This window comes from Coregonus lavaretus (genome assembly GCF_964263955.1).
Source record: "Coregonus lavaretus genome assembly, contig: HAP1_SCAFFOLD_172, whole genome shotgun sequence".
Taxonomy (NCBI): domain Eukaryota; kingdom Metazoa; phylum Chordata; class Actinopteri; order Salmoniformes; family Salmonidae; genus Coregonus; species Coregonus lavaretus.
Genome location: NW_028156410.1, coordinates 93,093 through 109,334, shown reverse-complemented (window position 1 = coordinate 109,334; position 16,242 = coordinate 93,093).

Genomic DNA, 16,242 nt, shown 5'->3' with positions numbered 1-16,242 from the left:
TGCCATGTAATTCAGTCTGGGTTGGTTGTTGAAGATGAACCCAGAGTTGTCTTTGTGGGGGCTTGTGTGTCATGGGTCTTGTGGTCAGCTGTCAGTGACTGTTATAGACCTATATCCATCCTGCCCTGCCTTTCGAAAGTATTTGAAAGCCAAGTTAACAAACAGATCACCGACCATTTCGAATTCCACCGTACCTTCTCCGCTATGCAATCCGGTTTCCGAGCTGGTCAGGGGTGCACCTCAGCCACGCTCAAGGTCCTAAATGATATTATAAACGCGATCGATAATAGACAGTACTGTGCAGCCGTCTTCATCGACCTGGCCAAGGCTTTCGACTCTGTCAACCACCGCATTCTTATTGGCAGACTAAATAGCCTTGGTTTCTCTAATGACTGCCTCGCCTGGTTCACCAACTACTTCTCAGATAGAGTTCAATGTGTCAAATCGGAGGGCCTGTTGTCTGGACCTCTGGCCGTCTCTATGGGGGTGCCACAGGGTTCAATTCTCGGGCCGACTCTATTCTCTGTGTATATCAATGATGTCGCTCTTGCTGCTGGTGACGCTTGGATCCACCTCTATGCGGACGACACCATTTTGTATACATCTGGCCCTTCATTGGACACTGTGTTAACAAACCTCCAAACGAGCTTCAACGCCATACAACACTCCGTAGCCTCCAACTGCTCTTAAACACTAGTAAAACTAAATGCATGCTCTTCAACCGAACGCTGCTTGCACCCGCCCACCCGACTAGAATCACTACTCTCGGCGGGTCTGACCTAGAGTATGTGGACAACTACAAATACCTAGGTGTCTGGTTAGACTGTAAACTCTCCTTCCAGACTCACATTAAGCATCTCCAATCAAAAGTTAGATCTAGAATCTGCTTCCTATTTCGCAACAAAGCCTCCTTCACTCATGCTGCCAAACATGCCCTCGTAAAACTGACTATCCTACCGATCTTTGACTTCGGCGATGTCATTTACAAAATAGCCTCCAACACTCTACTCAGCAAATTGGATGTAGTCTATCACAGTGCCATCCGTTTTGTCACCAAAGCCCCATATACTACCCACCATTGTGACCTGTACGCTCTTGTTGGCTGGCCCTCACTACATATTCGTCGCCAAACCCACTGGCTCCAGGTCATCTATAAATCACTGCTAGGCAAATCCCTGTCTTATCTTAGCTCACTGGTCACCATAGCAACACCCACCCGTAGTCTGCGCTCCAGCAGGTATATTTCACTGGTCATCCCCAAAGCCAACATCTCCTTTGGCCGCCATTCCTTCCAGTTCTCTGCTGCCAATGACTGGAACGAACTGCAAAAATATCTGAAGCTGGAGACTCTTATCTCCCTCACTAACTTTAAGCGTCAGTTGTCAGAGCAGCTTACCGATCACTGCACCTGTACACAGCCTTTCTGAAATTAGCCCACCCAACTACCTCATCCCCATATTGTTTTTTATTTTGCTAATTTGCACCCCAGTATCTCTATTTGCACATCATCTTTTGCACACCTATCATTCCAATGTTATACGAAATTGTAACTATTTCTGCACTATGGCCTATTTATTGCCTTACCTCAATAACTTGCTACATTTGCACACACTGTATATATATTTTCTGTTGTATTTTTGACTTTATGTTTTGTTTTACCCCATATGTAACTCTGTGTTGTTGTTTTTTTATCGCACTGCTTTGCTTTATCTTGGCCAGGTCGCAGTTGTAAATGAGAACTTGTTCTCAACTGGCTTACCTGGTTAAATAAAGGTGAAATAAAATAAATAAATTTAAAAAAACGTCAGGATACACCACTGGATTCCATTTCAAAGTGTTGTGCCACAGAGCTATTTCTGGGGGTCAACCCGAACTCTGTCCCTGTATGCCATGTATCAGCAATATTAGTACAGGAAGTGGTTTAGTCAAAGAGGAAATGGTCTCTTCTTTCACTGGTGGTAAGTTCCGCGTCATGTGTCACCATCCCCCTTGGGCCTGTCAAGCTGGGAACATTATGGTGACGTTATGCGAACACTAACAAAGGTCATAATCCCCCCGATCATAGCTTATATCAATGAGTTGCAGTGTATCACGCTGATCCAATGAGTGTTCCCTTGATTAGTACTTACACGACAAGCCAAGTGGTGCTTCAGAGAGCGCATACCTGGCAGGAATGTTTCTTTGATGAGAAGTGTTTGCTGTTTATCAGAGGAAAGAGCTAGAGCTAGATCACTGCACCTGGAGACCTGCTGCTGCCCTCATACACCACCCAAATATAACTCTATGAATCTATAGTTCAGAATAAGGGCATGGTGATGGGTCTTTGGATGAATATACACTACACGTGGACACCTGCTCGTCGAACATCTTATTCCAAAACCATGGGCATTAATATGGAGTTGGTCCACCCTTTGCTGCTATAACAGCCTCCACTCTTCTGGGAAGGCTTTACACTAGATGTTGGAACATTGCTGAGGGGACTTGCTTCCATTCAGCCACAAGAGCATTAGTTATGGTCGGGCACTGATGTTGGGCGATTAGGCCTGGCTCGCAGTCGGTGTTCCAATTCATCCCAAAGGTGTTTGATGGGGTTGAGGTCAGGGCTCTGTGCAGGCCAGTCAAGTTATTCCACACTGATCTCGACAAACCATTTCTGTATGGACCTCACTTTGTGCATGGGGGCATTGTCATGCTGAAACAGGAAAGGGCCTTCCCCAAAATTGTTGCCACAAAGTTGGAAGCACAGAATCGTCTAGAATGTAATTCTATGCTGTAGCATTAAGATTTCCCTTCACTAGAACTAAGGGGCCTAGCCCGAACCATGAAAAACAGCCCAAGTCCATTATTCCTCCTCCATGAAACTTTACAGTTGGCACTGTGCATTGGGGCAGGTAGCGTTCTCCTGGCATCCGCCAAACTCAGATTCATCCGTCGGACTGCCAGATGGTGAAGCGTAATTCAGTACTCCAGAGAACGCGTTTCCACTGCTCCAGAGTCCGTTGGCGGCAAGCTTTACACCTCTCCAGCTGACGCTTCCCATTGCGCATGGTGATCTTAGGCTTGTGTGCGGCTGCTTGGCCATGGAAATCCATTTCATGAAGCTCCCGACGAACAGTTCTTGTGCTGGTTGCTTCCAGAGGCAGTTTGGAACTCTGTAGTGAGTGTTGCAACACGTTCTGTGAGCTTGTGTGGCCTACCACTTCACGGCTGAGCGTTGTTGCTCCTAGACATTTCCACTTCACAATAACAGCACTTACAGTTGACCGGGACAGCTCTAGCAGGGCCGAAATTTTTATAAACTGACTTGTTGGAAAGGTGGCATCCTATGATGGTGCCATGTTGAAAGTCACTGAGATTTTCAGTAAGGCCATTTTACTGCCAATGTTTGTCTATGGAAATTGCATGGCGGTGTGCTCGATTTTATACAGCTGTCAGCAACGGGTGTGGCTGAAATAGCCGAATCCACTCAATTGAAGGGGTGTCCACATACTTTTGTATATATAGTGTATGTTGAATTTGCATTTCCACACCAGATTGGCCCAAAGATATTTATGATGTTTTGGATAAATGAATGTAAAGACATTTAGCTATTCTTAGTCTAAACACTACTCATATTTCAAATGACACCAAGACTGACTTTGTAGCATATACAGACTCATCGTTGTAGTGTCACACATTTCCCAATTCTAATCAATTATTTCTCAATAATAATTTTGGATTTAGACTTCAAAGGTGTTCAAAACATCCTTCCCCCAAAGGGCCTTTATATGGTTTTATTTCAGGAAGATCCAAAACATCATAAATATCTTTGGGCCAACCTGTCGTGGAATTGCACCTAGCAAACAGGCAGAGCTAAGTGAGGAGTAGGGCAGCAAAGGGCTAAAATCCTCACAATAGCTGTCCTCACATTCACTCCATATAATTATCATAGCTATGCTAATGCAAACTGTGCAGTGCACGTGTTATTTTAACAACTGCTAATTAAGTTATGCGCAGTGAAACAATTAATGGAAACACAGGCTAAGAGGAGAAAAACACAGTTTGTTGTCATAAGTTCCTCTGGAGTCCTCATGTTGTCCAGAGACCACCTCAGTTTTACTCTGACTGAGACACACGCACAGTGCTCGTGGGGATCCTCTTCACACCACTCCACCTGTGCACTGGGCTAAGAGGAGAGATAATTGTCAGTGTGAATATCTGTCACAACATTTGGTGAATATAGGTATTGGTCTGCTCTGAAGTTTTACAGCTTTCACTGTATGAGACTCCACTGAGTCACTTTTTTCTTTTATTAAATAACAGAGAAATTGTTGTGTGGGAGTGAAATCAGACAAATCTCAGCAGACCTTGAATGTGTAGCATGACAATAGTCTCTCTAGACAGACGGGTTGCCTCCCACAATGTACCAATTTTCCTGCATACGCGTCTGTAGAAGTTCCGGCGTGAGTTGGGACATAGAGAACGAGTTGGAAATGGGATGCGCGACACCGGTGACGTCACTGCCGTATCCGCTTGTTGCCCTAGCTAAACATGAGCACAGCTCCCGCCCACATTTTAAGCCCTGCCTTAGCAAACCTCGTGATTTGTTGGGAGAGTTGTCTGTCTGAAGAGGACTCTCCCCAGAACCCTCCTAGGTATCAGAGACTAGCACTGATGGTTGTGTGACCAAAGTGTTTAGTCATTGTGCACTATACTGTATATGCATTCCATTATAATTAATCATCATGGTTGAATAAAGAGCATATTTCTCACATCCAAAGTCACATTTCTCACAGAACAAGAGCCCTATCTGCCCTACTGAGGTCCACATATCACCCATGCCATTATAGACTAGACCTGGCTCCAGCCATCTTAATATCAACATGTTTTCATATGGATTTTGAGAAAGGCGTGACACAGACACACTATTTTATATGCTAAATGACTACAGCTGTGAGTCACATAACATGTCCTCCTTCAGATCCAGCAGCACATGGCTGTGGCTCCAGCCAGACTGTGGTCTCAGAGACATGGGGACATAAGGACACAGAGCTGCATCCCTCTGGGGAAATGGGGGGAGGGGTGTCAGGGGAACTGTGTGACATGCTCTGGGATGTTTAGCCAACACAATACACTGGCATTCACCCTCAACGTCCCCACAGTGCCCCGGGTGATGACCCTGTGTGTGTGCTCGCGCGCGTGTGTGTGTGTCAGAGAGATGGAGAGAGACGATCAAGAAAACTATCGAGAGCGAGAGAGACAGAGAGAGAGAGAGAGAGAGAGAGAGAGAGAGAGAGAGAGAGAGAGAGAGAGAGAGAGAGAGAGAGAGAGAGAGAGAGAGAGAGAGAGAGAGAGAGAGAGAGAGAGAGATGATCAGTGTGGCCACCTGAGCTCCCCCTCTACCCATGGTCCAGATGCCTCTCCTGTAAATAAGGCTGGGTGAGGACAAGAGAGAAGGCCATCGCAAGCTGCTGCCTAAAACAGGTGTGACAGACATGGCATTTAATACCTGTCCACTCTCATTTACACCATCGTAATGCCCCATCGTGTCAGAACCTGGAAAGGCACTTAGCCACTGAGGGAGCTGTGAAGAAAAGAAGCCCAGCCCCGTGCTTATAACCCACCCACCAACCACCCTTAGAGACAGAACACAGTCACTCCTGCTCAGAGACAGGCACGCGCTCCACAGATATACAATATAACTTATAGTATATTTACAACATACAAGACACACACACACACACACATAGTGTTGAGTGTCTCTGGAATACTGAATAGAGCATATTGTTATAATTACCTGCTGGTCCATGACGTTCAGCCACAGAGACAGAGGACCCTTAAAAGGCCATGTAACAGAATGAGTTTTTTCTGTAGTGGAGTGTGAGTGACAGTGTTGGGTACCGTGTGTGTCAGAGCAGCTCCTTACTCCATAGTGTGTCTCAATGCTGATGACCAGGAGACACACACACATACACACACATCATGTCTCTGTCCAGCACACCCTGGTTGTAATGGGGCAGCTGTGTAGAGCCTGGCCTGGGGCAGTAATGAGCGTTTCATTCCTGAGTGGAGGAGGTGTCTTGGAAGAGTCACTGAGACAGCCAGGGTTCCTGTGCCATCTGGGACCAACGTCCCCAGTTCTTATAGTTCCAAACCAGGCCTGTCTGTCTGCCTGCCTGCCTGCCTGCCTGCCTGCCTGCCTGCCTGCCTGCCTGCCTGCCTGCCTGCCTGCCTGCCTGTCTGTCTGTCTGTCTGTCTGTCTGTCTGTCTGTCTGTCTGTCTGTCTGTCTGTCTGTCTGTCTGTCTGTCTGTCTGTCTACCTGTCTGTCTGTCTGCCTGCCTGCCTGTCTGTCTGTCTGTCTGTCTGTCTGCCTGTTGGTCTGTCTCTTTGTCCAAATTATCATCATCATCACCCGGCTCTCACACAGCAGAGCTTTTAGTCAGAGAAACATGTTTAAATAAAATGACTATGCAACTTTTGAAAGCTTTCCATGAGGAACTCAATATGAAAAATATTTAATTTACAATTGGTTAAAAACAGACCACCCAGAGATTTGGGGTGCCTAGGGTCATTGTGAATCATCGGCTGATTCCCATTCCGAAGGAAGTTCCTGTAAATTGTATTAATTTATTAAAAATGTTCCAGAGGAGGTGAGATTGGAGGCCTGGAACATAATTTTTTTGGGAATGTGGTGAATTATTCATTTGAATCACTAAAATTCATCAGGAATAGTGGTGAAGGGGAGATCATCAAACCACTGCTAACAGCAGCAGAATAATTAATATTTCCTAAAAAAGTAAACCTCATTGGCTGTGCTACTCACTTCAGCATACAAAGGGACTAGAGGTAAGTGTCGAGTGGAAGTTGCCTTTCCTCTCTGTGCCTCTATCCAAATTGGTTCCAATTACAACATCATCTCATCCACTTCTCAGGAAGTTAAGCCTTGGCCTTTTTGTTCAATCAAACTCTGTCAGCCGGAACCTTGTTAATCGTGAATTAATTACCAGATGACATCAAAGCCAATGAGCACTGCCTCTCAGACCCAAGAAGAAAAAAATAAGAATGAATGAAGAGTGAAGCAGTTGAGTTTGTGCACAGTGGTTGCTGATCAGTTGAAGCAGAACCACAACGTTTCCCCTAAGCGATTCAGACTGTGAAAAACATAATTTCATGCCTGATCTTTTCAGCCAATTGGCTTCAATATTGTATTTGAACTCGTTTTCCCTCTTTTCTTATCATCTTAAGAGCCTGTCTGGGCAGCATGTTGACATTCAGTAACTAAGAATCAGTGAACTAAGTAACAACTCTGAAATGCCGTCTCATGAGTCAATAATTAATAATGTTCTTCATCTGAATGTAAAATGTATTCTCAAACATAATCAAGCAGCTGAAAGCCTGTGCCTTCCTACAGAGACAGCATCATTACAGAGAGCTTTACCAGTCATACTGTTGTAGAGGTCTCTAATGCTACACTGACTGTCATAGTGCTTGTAATGTCAGTAGTCAGGGAGAATTACACTTGTTGCAGTCAAATGGTGAGATATGCCAATCTAGGGTCAGAAGGGAAAATAATTTGTGGATTCTGGTAATAATAGCTAGATGATGTGCTATGACATTATTCCAACAGGTACAGACAAAACTGAATGCTTGTTATTATTTGATTTGATTTCTTTTTTTTTAGCTGCTTATCTTTCTTATCTATGTTTTGATCATGTAATTCAGATGGCCGTGTCCTCTGCTATATGAATCAAACATAATGAACGTGAACCAGTTATGTTATATAACCTCATCTGCAAACTCAATCAGAATGGATGACAAAGGGCAGAGAAACCACAGAACGAAAGATGAAATATGTCACACATACACAGCACTGTCTGCAGCACTGAATAGTCATCTATTTAAATCCAGTAACTTTCAGAGTGGTTTCTTCAGCCCTTATGCACAGGCCAGGGATATAAACAAATCAGATCATCTGCTTTTGGAGACAGTGATAACTCCCTGTCTCTATTAGTGACTTAATTCAATTATCCCCACTGTGTGTGTGATTTAAAAAGCCACATTAAACAGGAGAGGATTGGGGTTGCAGGGGGTTCGGACACATGGAAGAATTGTCAAAAGGTGCAATATTTTCCAGTATTTTCTGATGCCCTGTGTGATAAAGTATTCTCTTACATCATATCTCTCAGTGACTTGATCTCTGCATGTTGGTGTCTCTGGCATCCTGTCATACAGTCCTCTCAACTCCATATAAAACTCTCTCTATCTTTTCTACTTTCTCTTTATTCTGTCACTGGGAAAACATTACCCCTCAGCTCCCACCTGGAGTGAGGGGCTGTCACTCATACAACACCATTGAGTCTAGTAGTATCCTTGGGAGCTAATTCATGGGAGAGTTAGCCACGGTCACCACAACCAGTCAGAGCTGTCCCAGCTTCTCAGGTGTGGGTGGAGGCCAATAATCATTAAAGGGGTCGTTGAGTCATTATGGTTCCACTTAACACCATTACCCTAACCAAAGAACACTTGACGAACCCTCTTTTCTAAGTGTGTACTAGCGTTATCAAATGTGTGTTTGTATACCGGCCATATCTATAACAATTAAATATCGGACTAGTTCAATATTAATTTTCTGGTAGAGTTCACAGGCTTCTGTGGATATACAGTATCTCTGATACTGTTGCTTGTTGGAAAGGTACATTTGTGTCAGCTGTCACTGTTTCCTTTATGGTTGGCTTGGCAGCTATTCGTTTCCCAGATGCAGTGGAGGACGTGAGACACAGCCAAACAGCTGTGTACACAGTGTCCTCTCCACAACGTCAGAGCGATTGAAAAAAACATATTATTAATGAATATTACTCTGAAAGGCTGTTTGACTTTTATTTGTCAGTTCAGCAACATGAAAGGCTTTCTGATAAGGCTCCCTCTAAAGCCACATTCTACCCATCTATCAATGGTCTGATAACTCAGGCCCTATGGGAAATGTCTTTTTTTTACACACAAACACGTTCTCAGAAACACACTTGCACACACACACACAAACATTAACTCATATCAGAGGAACACATGAGGAGGCAGATGAGAAGGGAAACAGGAAGACAGGAAATTAAAGTCAGCCTCCAATCAGACCTCAGAACACATTGTGATCACCCAATATCAACATAAAAGTACAAAGCACCTCACTCACGTTTCATGCACATGAGACAAATGTCTGGGGAATGAGCTGTGTGTGTGTGTTTTTGGTTTTACTATCCGTGTGAGGACTTCTGGTATTACATTAAAACAAGGACAATTCTGACAAGTGGGGACATTTCGCCGGTCCCTCCAAGGAAAAAGGCTATTTTAGGCTTAGGGGTAGAGTTTAGGGTTAGAGTTACAATTAGGGTTAGGATTACAATTAGGGTTAGGGTTTAGGGTTAGGAGTTAGGGTTAAGTTTAGGGTTACAATTAGGGTTAGGGTTAAGGTTAGGGAAGATAGGATTTTGAATGGGAATCAATTGTTTGGTCCCCACAAGGATAGTAAAACAAACGTGTGTGTGTGTGTCTGTCTCTTTGTTGGACACAAAGCCCCAGAAGTTGCATACAAGTCTCAAGTCTCTTCTAAAGGACACTGCCAAGTGTAGGTGAGACTATGAGAACAGAAAGAGAGACTAAGTGTTTTACGCACTTTTAAAGACTGGGCAGAAAGTAAAGAAGAAATTCAGCAAACCTAGGGGGAGTGTGGAAGTGAATAAAATGCTTATTTATTGTTAAAACCAACACGTTTTGGCCTATAGCCTTCATCGTGTTTTTTTTTTACTATGGCTACGGGCCAAAACATTTTGGGTCAATTTTAACGAAGAAGCTGAACTTCGCACTGTGTTAGCGATGGCTTTCTTAAAACGATACTAACGGGAGATTACATGCACCAGCTTGCTAAAAGAAGCTTGATTACAACGCAAAACCCACAAAAATAAACCAGTGATTTAGCTGATCTCACTTTGATACAAGGCAGCTGCAACTTTCGTCGTCTAGGCTCTCTATTCCCGTCCCAATTGAAATCAGGGGATCAGAAACCGTAAGGCTGATGAATGTAAAATACCAGTAGAAGTATACAGTATAGGAGTAGTAGACCTATACTTCATTCAAATGTTTCATCTTAAATGACAAAATATTATATGTGCCATTTGAAATAACTTTAATTTAATATTAAATTATAGATTATATTCAATCACAATTGGGTTGATTTAGTTACACATTTTAAATATGGAGAGTGCAGGGATATTGTTGTAATTAATCTATTACATAAATTGGAAACAAAAAAATAAAAGAGTAGGCTACACCAACATGAGTATTCCATTCATAAAACATGTAGAGTAAATTACCACAGTAGAGTTGCTATGGTAAACAAGGAAATACTTTATTTCAGTTGCATGGAATGATTGTCAAATAGTTAAATCTACCCTCCTCTTCACTTCAGATTGCGTCATGAATTTAGGTTGTAGAGCGAGGGGCAGGTAGCATACTCCTGGCATCCGCCAAACCCAGATTATTAGGCTTGTGTGCCGCTGCTCGGACATTGAAACCCATTTCATGAAGAATAGTTATTGTGCTGACGTTGCTTCCAGAGGCAGTTTGGAACTCGGGAGTGAGAGTTGCAACTGAGGACAGACGATTTTTACGCGCTAAACGCTTCAGCACTCGGCGGTCCCGTTCTGTGAGCTTGTGTGGCCTACATCTTCGCAGCTGAGCCATTGTTGCACCTAGACATTTCCACTTCACAATAACAGCACTTGCAGTTGACCGGGGAAGCTCTAGCAGGGCAGAAATGTGACGAACTGACCTGTTGGAAATGTGGCATCATATGACGGTGCTACGTTGAAAGTCACTGAGCTCTTCTGTAAGGCCATTCTACTGGCAACGTTTGTCTACGGAGATTGCATGGCTGTGTGCTCGATTCTATACACCTGTCAGCAACGGGTGTGTCTAAAATAGCCGAATACACTAATTTGAAGGGGTGTCCACATACTTTTGTATATATACTGTAGTGTAAGTTGCATGGACTCACTGTACAATAATAGTGTTTAACATGATTTTTGAATGACAACCTCATCTCTGTAATCCACACATACAATTATCTGTAAGGTCCCTCCGTCAAGAAGTGAATTTCAAACACAGATTCAACCACAAAGAACAGGAAGGTTTTCCAATGCCTCACAAAGAAAGGCACTTATGACCCCCCCAAAAAAAATTAACTGCAAAAAATGTGGCAAAGAAATTAATTTGATATCCTGAATACAAAGCGTTATGTTTGGGGCAAAACCAACACAACACATCACTTAGTACCACTCTTCATATTTTCAAGCATGGTGGTGGTTGCATCAGGTTATGGGTATGCTTGTCATCAGGAAGGACTAGGGATTTTTTAAATGCCAAGAATTTAAAATGGCTGTCAACCAACTTGACAGAGGTTGAAGAATTTTTAAAGAATAATTTGCTAATGTTGCACAATCTAGGTGTGCAAAGCACTTAGAGACGAACAGCTGTAATTGCTGCCAAAGGTGATTCTAACATGTATTGACTCAGGAGTGTGAATACTATGTAAATGCAATATTTCTGTAATTCATTTTCAATAAATTTGCCAACATTTCTAAAAACATGCTTTCACTTTCTCATTATGGGGTATATGGGTGAGAATTATACTTTTTTTTATCCATTTTGAATTCAGGCTGTAACACAACAAAATGTGGAATATTTAGCCTCTGATTACATAAGTGGGGATATGCTGGTATTGAAACTAGTGAGAGTGTCAGTACTCATAATACCCACTCTCCTCTATTGTCTTGGTCCCTCTAGGTCGTGTAAGGTTATAGAGGCCAGTTAGTGGATCAGAGGTGTAGGAGGCAGGGCTTTCAACTGTGTGCGAGAAGGCAATAGTGCATGAAATGTAATGCATGGAACTGTAAACCTTCCTCAAAGAGTTGCACGCAAGCAGGGGCGGACTTAGTGATTTGGAGGCTCCAGGCAGAGTCCAGTCTGAGGCCAGACAGCATCAGACAGCATCAGATAGATGGGCAGCATCAGATACATGGCCTCTGCCTCGACGACAATGGCAGTATTATCACCAGCACCTGTCTTTTTACTGAAGAAATTAGTTAACTTAGGTAAGCAGATACAGTGAGGGAAAAAAGTATTTGATCCCCAGCTGATTTTGTATGTTTGCCCACTGACAAAGAAATGATCAGTCTATAATTTTAATGGTAGGTTTATTTGAACAGTGAGAGACAGAATAACAACAAAAAAATCCAGAAAAATGCATGTCAAAAATGTTATAAATTGATTTGCATTTTAATGAGGGAAATAAGTATTTGACCCCCTCTCAATCAGAAAGATTTCTGGCTCCCAGGTGTCTTTTATACAGGTAACGAGCTGAGACTAGGAGCACACTCTTAAAGGGAGTGCTCCTAATCTCAGCTTGTTACCTGTATAAAAGACCCCTGTCCACAGAAGCAATCAATCAATCAGATTCCAAAGTCTTCACCATGGCCAAGACCAAAGAGCTCTCCAAGGATGTCAGGGACAAGATTGTAGACCTACACAAGGCTGGAATGGGCTACAAGACCATCGCCAAGCAGCTTGGTGAGAAGGTGACAAGAGTTGGTGCGATTATTCGCAAATGGAAGAAACACAAAAGACCTGTCAATCTCCCTCGGCCTGGGGCTCCATGCAAGATCTCACCTCGTGGAGTTGCAATGATCATGAGAACGGTGAGGAATCAGCCCAGAACTACACGGGAGGATCTTGTCAATGATCTCAAGGCAGCTGGGACCATAGTCACCAAGAAAACAATTGGTAACACACTACGCCGTGAAGGACTGAAATCCTGCAGCGCCCGCAAGGTCCCCCTGCTCAAGAAAGCACATATACAGGGCTGTCTGAAGTTTGCCAATGAACATCTGAATGATTCAGAGGAGAACTGGGTGAAAGTGTTGTGGTCAGATGAGACCAAAATCTAGCTCTTTGGCATCAACTCAACTCGCCGTATTTGGAGGAGGAGGAATGCTGCCTATGACCCCAAGAACACCATCCCCACTGTCAAACATGGAGGTGGAAACATTATGCTTTGGGGGTGTTTTTCTGCTAAGGGGACTCTGCTAAGGGGACAGGACAACTTCACCGCATCAAAGGGACGATGGACGGGGCCATGTACCGTCAAATCTTGGGTGAGAACCTCCTTCCCTCAGCCAGGGCATTGAAAATGGGTCATGGATGGGTATTCCAGCATGACAATTACCCAAAACACATGGCCAAGGCAACAAAGGAGTGGCTCAAGAAGAAGCACATTAAGGTCCTGGAGTGGCCTAGCCAGTCTCCAGACCTTAATCCCATAGAAAATCTGTGGAGGGAGATGAAGGTTCGAGTTGCCAAACGTCAGCCTCAAAACCTTAATGACTTGGAAAAGATCTGCAAAGAGGAGTGGGACAAAATCCCTCCTGAGATGTGTGCAAACCTGGTGACCAACTACAAGAATTGTCTGACCTCTGTGATTGCCAACAAGGGTTTTGCCACCAAGTACTAAGTCATGTTTTGCAGAGGGGTCAAATACTTTTTTCCCTCATTAAAATGTAAATCAATTTATAACATTTTTGACATGCATTTTTCTGGATTTTTGTTTTGTTATTCTGTCTCTCAATGTTCAAATAAACCTACCATTAAAATTATAGACTGATCATGTCTTTGTCAGTGGGCAAACGTACAAAATCAGCAGGGGATCAAATACTTTTTTCCCTCACTGTATATATATATTTTTTTTTTCAATTATGCCCAACTCATGAGGCCCTTTGATGATACAGTATATGAGGCCTGAGGCAATTGCCTCGTCTGCCTAATGGTAAGCCAACCACTGCACGCAAGGGCTCCACTGTTGACAATGAAGGAGATCAGAGTTGTCCAGAAGAATTTGTGATTACATCAGAACTTGCTGTCTGTGTTTAAATGTGTATTTAAAATAGGTACAAACATTAACACATAAAGTACTATATATGCCTGATGTTCTCTTTCTAATAGTTGCATCACTTGTAGCTTTGCAGTTGTTTGTCGGTGTATCCTTGCAGGAAAAAACAACACAATTTCAAAAGCTCACACAGATGTCAAGTGTACACAGCAAGTCTCGTAGTAACAATGATGAGGGAGAGCACATTATCAGTAGACCCCTGAGGAACCCGGCCTAGGTTAGACTATGTGTTGGATAAGGTGATGAAACTACCAAGCTGCTGAATCTAAGCGCCAATGAGCTGAGAGAAACCATGAGGCCTAGCCCTTGATACCACCCCTCAATACGGGGGCGAGGGACATTATGTAACTCTGTCAGCACAGCAGGAACCCCAGTCTTAGCGAGGGTGCACACACTGAGACTAGTAGAGTGTAATGACCCCTGACAGGGACATTCATATTTTAACTTGACGGAGGTGCACCCACCACTTCACTCTGTTATCGAATTGCTTTAAAAATGCCTACTTAAAACCTCAAACACGAAGGTCGTGTTTCCATCAAAAAATGGCTTAGAAATCATGTTGAGTCATTCTGGTAGTGTATTAGGATTGGTTAACCATTTCCCTTATGCACACTCATTTGTAATGAAATAGCTACGTTATAGAAGAGTGACTAAAGTACATTTTCAATGATCAAGTATGAATTGAATCTTCCCACCTGTCATAACAGTTTCTGGGTTGATATCTTAGGTAAGCTACTCTATTCTCCTGAGATCAATGGTTCCTTTCCACCACAGTTTTTTAGGGAATTGGACAACCTGTTGTCAACAGAGATGGGTGTTGAAGTACCAAGAACCACAGCGCATCGTCTCTGTACATGTGGCAGCGGAAGAGCGTTCCACGTTCTTGGAATTTCAATATCTCAAAATGGCCCTCTCCTCTGTTCTCCTCAGTTCTCAACACTAGGTGGTGATGAGTTTACAGTATGTTACGTCATACTGTGTAGTCACATGGACATCTTCATCTTTCACCTACTGTGTCTTGCTTATCAGATCCCACCAGACTAACATCAAGAAGCTCAATTTAGTTCATAATGTGATATCTCACAATACTAGCCTAAATGCTGTCACTTGTATATCGTTAAACAAGGAGGAGTTATTGCCCCTATCAAGCTAGGCTTTTGAGACATTTTGGTGGAAAGCTGAGCATACCTGTTGAGTGATAATGTTCTCTTTTCTGGGACCTGTTACTACACAACAGTTTTTTGATATGAAGAAAAAATATAATTAATCATATCCTTACAGTACAATTGACAGTATACTGGTGAGGAATGACAATCCGTATGTATCAACTGTTGTCACACCCTGATCTGTTTCACCTGTCTTTGTGATTGTCTCCACCCCCCTCCAGGTGTCGCCCATCTTCCCCATTATCCCCAGTGTATTTATACCTGTGTTCTCTGTTTGTCTGTTGCTAGTTTGTTTTGTTTTGTCAAGCCTACCAGCGGTTTTCCCCTTGCGCCTGTCTTTCGCAAGTGCCTGTTTTCCCGGTTTTGACCATTCTGCCTTCCCTGACCCTGAGACTGCCTGCCGTTCTGTACCTTTTGGACTCTGATCTTGATTACTGACCTCTGCCTGCCATTAACCTGTCGTTTGCCTGCCCCCTGTTTTTGTAATAATCTTTTGTTACTTCAACATTGTCTGCATCTGGGTCTTCTCCTAAAATATGATAACTGTGGCTCTGAAGATGGACAGACAGACTGACATGAAACCAGGGCAGAACCAGAGGCGTTATGCCCATAGTGGGCACAGGGGCTGCCTCAGATTTATCCTGTTAAAAATAATAATAATAATAACGAAGTTCGCTTTAGCTAGCCCAGATAGGTTCCTAATCTCCCAACTGTCACGCCTGCTCCTGCTCCCCCTCCCTGGCGCTCGAGGGCCAGGGAGGGGGAGGCTGCCCATCACTACGCACACCTGTTACCATCAGACGCTGTCCGTGTTTTGTTCCATGTTTTATATTTATTAAATCATCACCCTGTACTTGCTTCCTGTCTCCCAGCGTCTGTCGAACCGAGATTGTTACAGAATGCAGACACCCATATAGGAAGCTTCAGGATCTTTGTTTTGTTTTTTTGTTGGTGACGTCAGGTCCGGTTGCCGCGGCCGAAGGAACCGGGGGTGCCTCAATTTGCTCGTCGGGCTTCCATGCCTTAGCTGGCTCAAGAGGTTTCCTTGCCTCGGTTGGCTCAGCAGGCTCCCATCCCACGTAATGCCTCAGCCGGCTCGTCAGCCT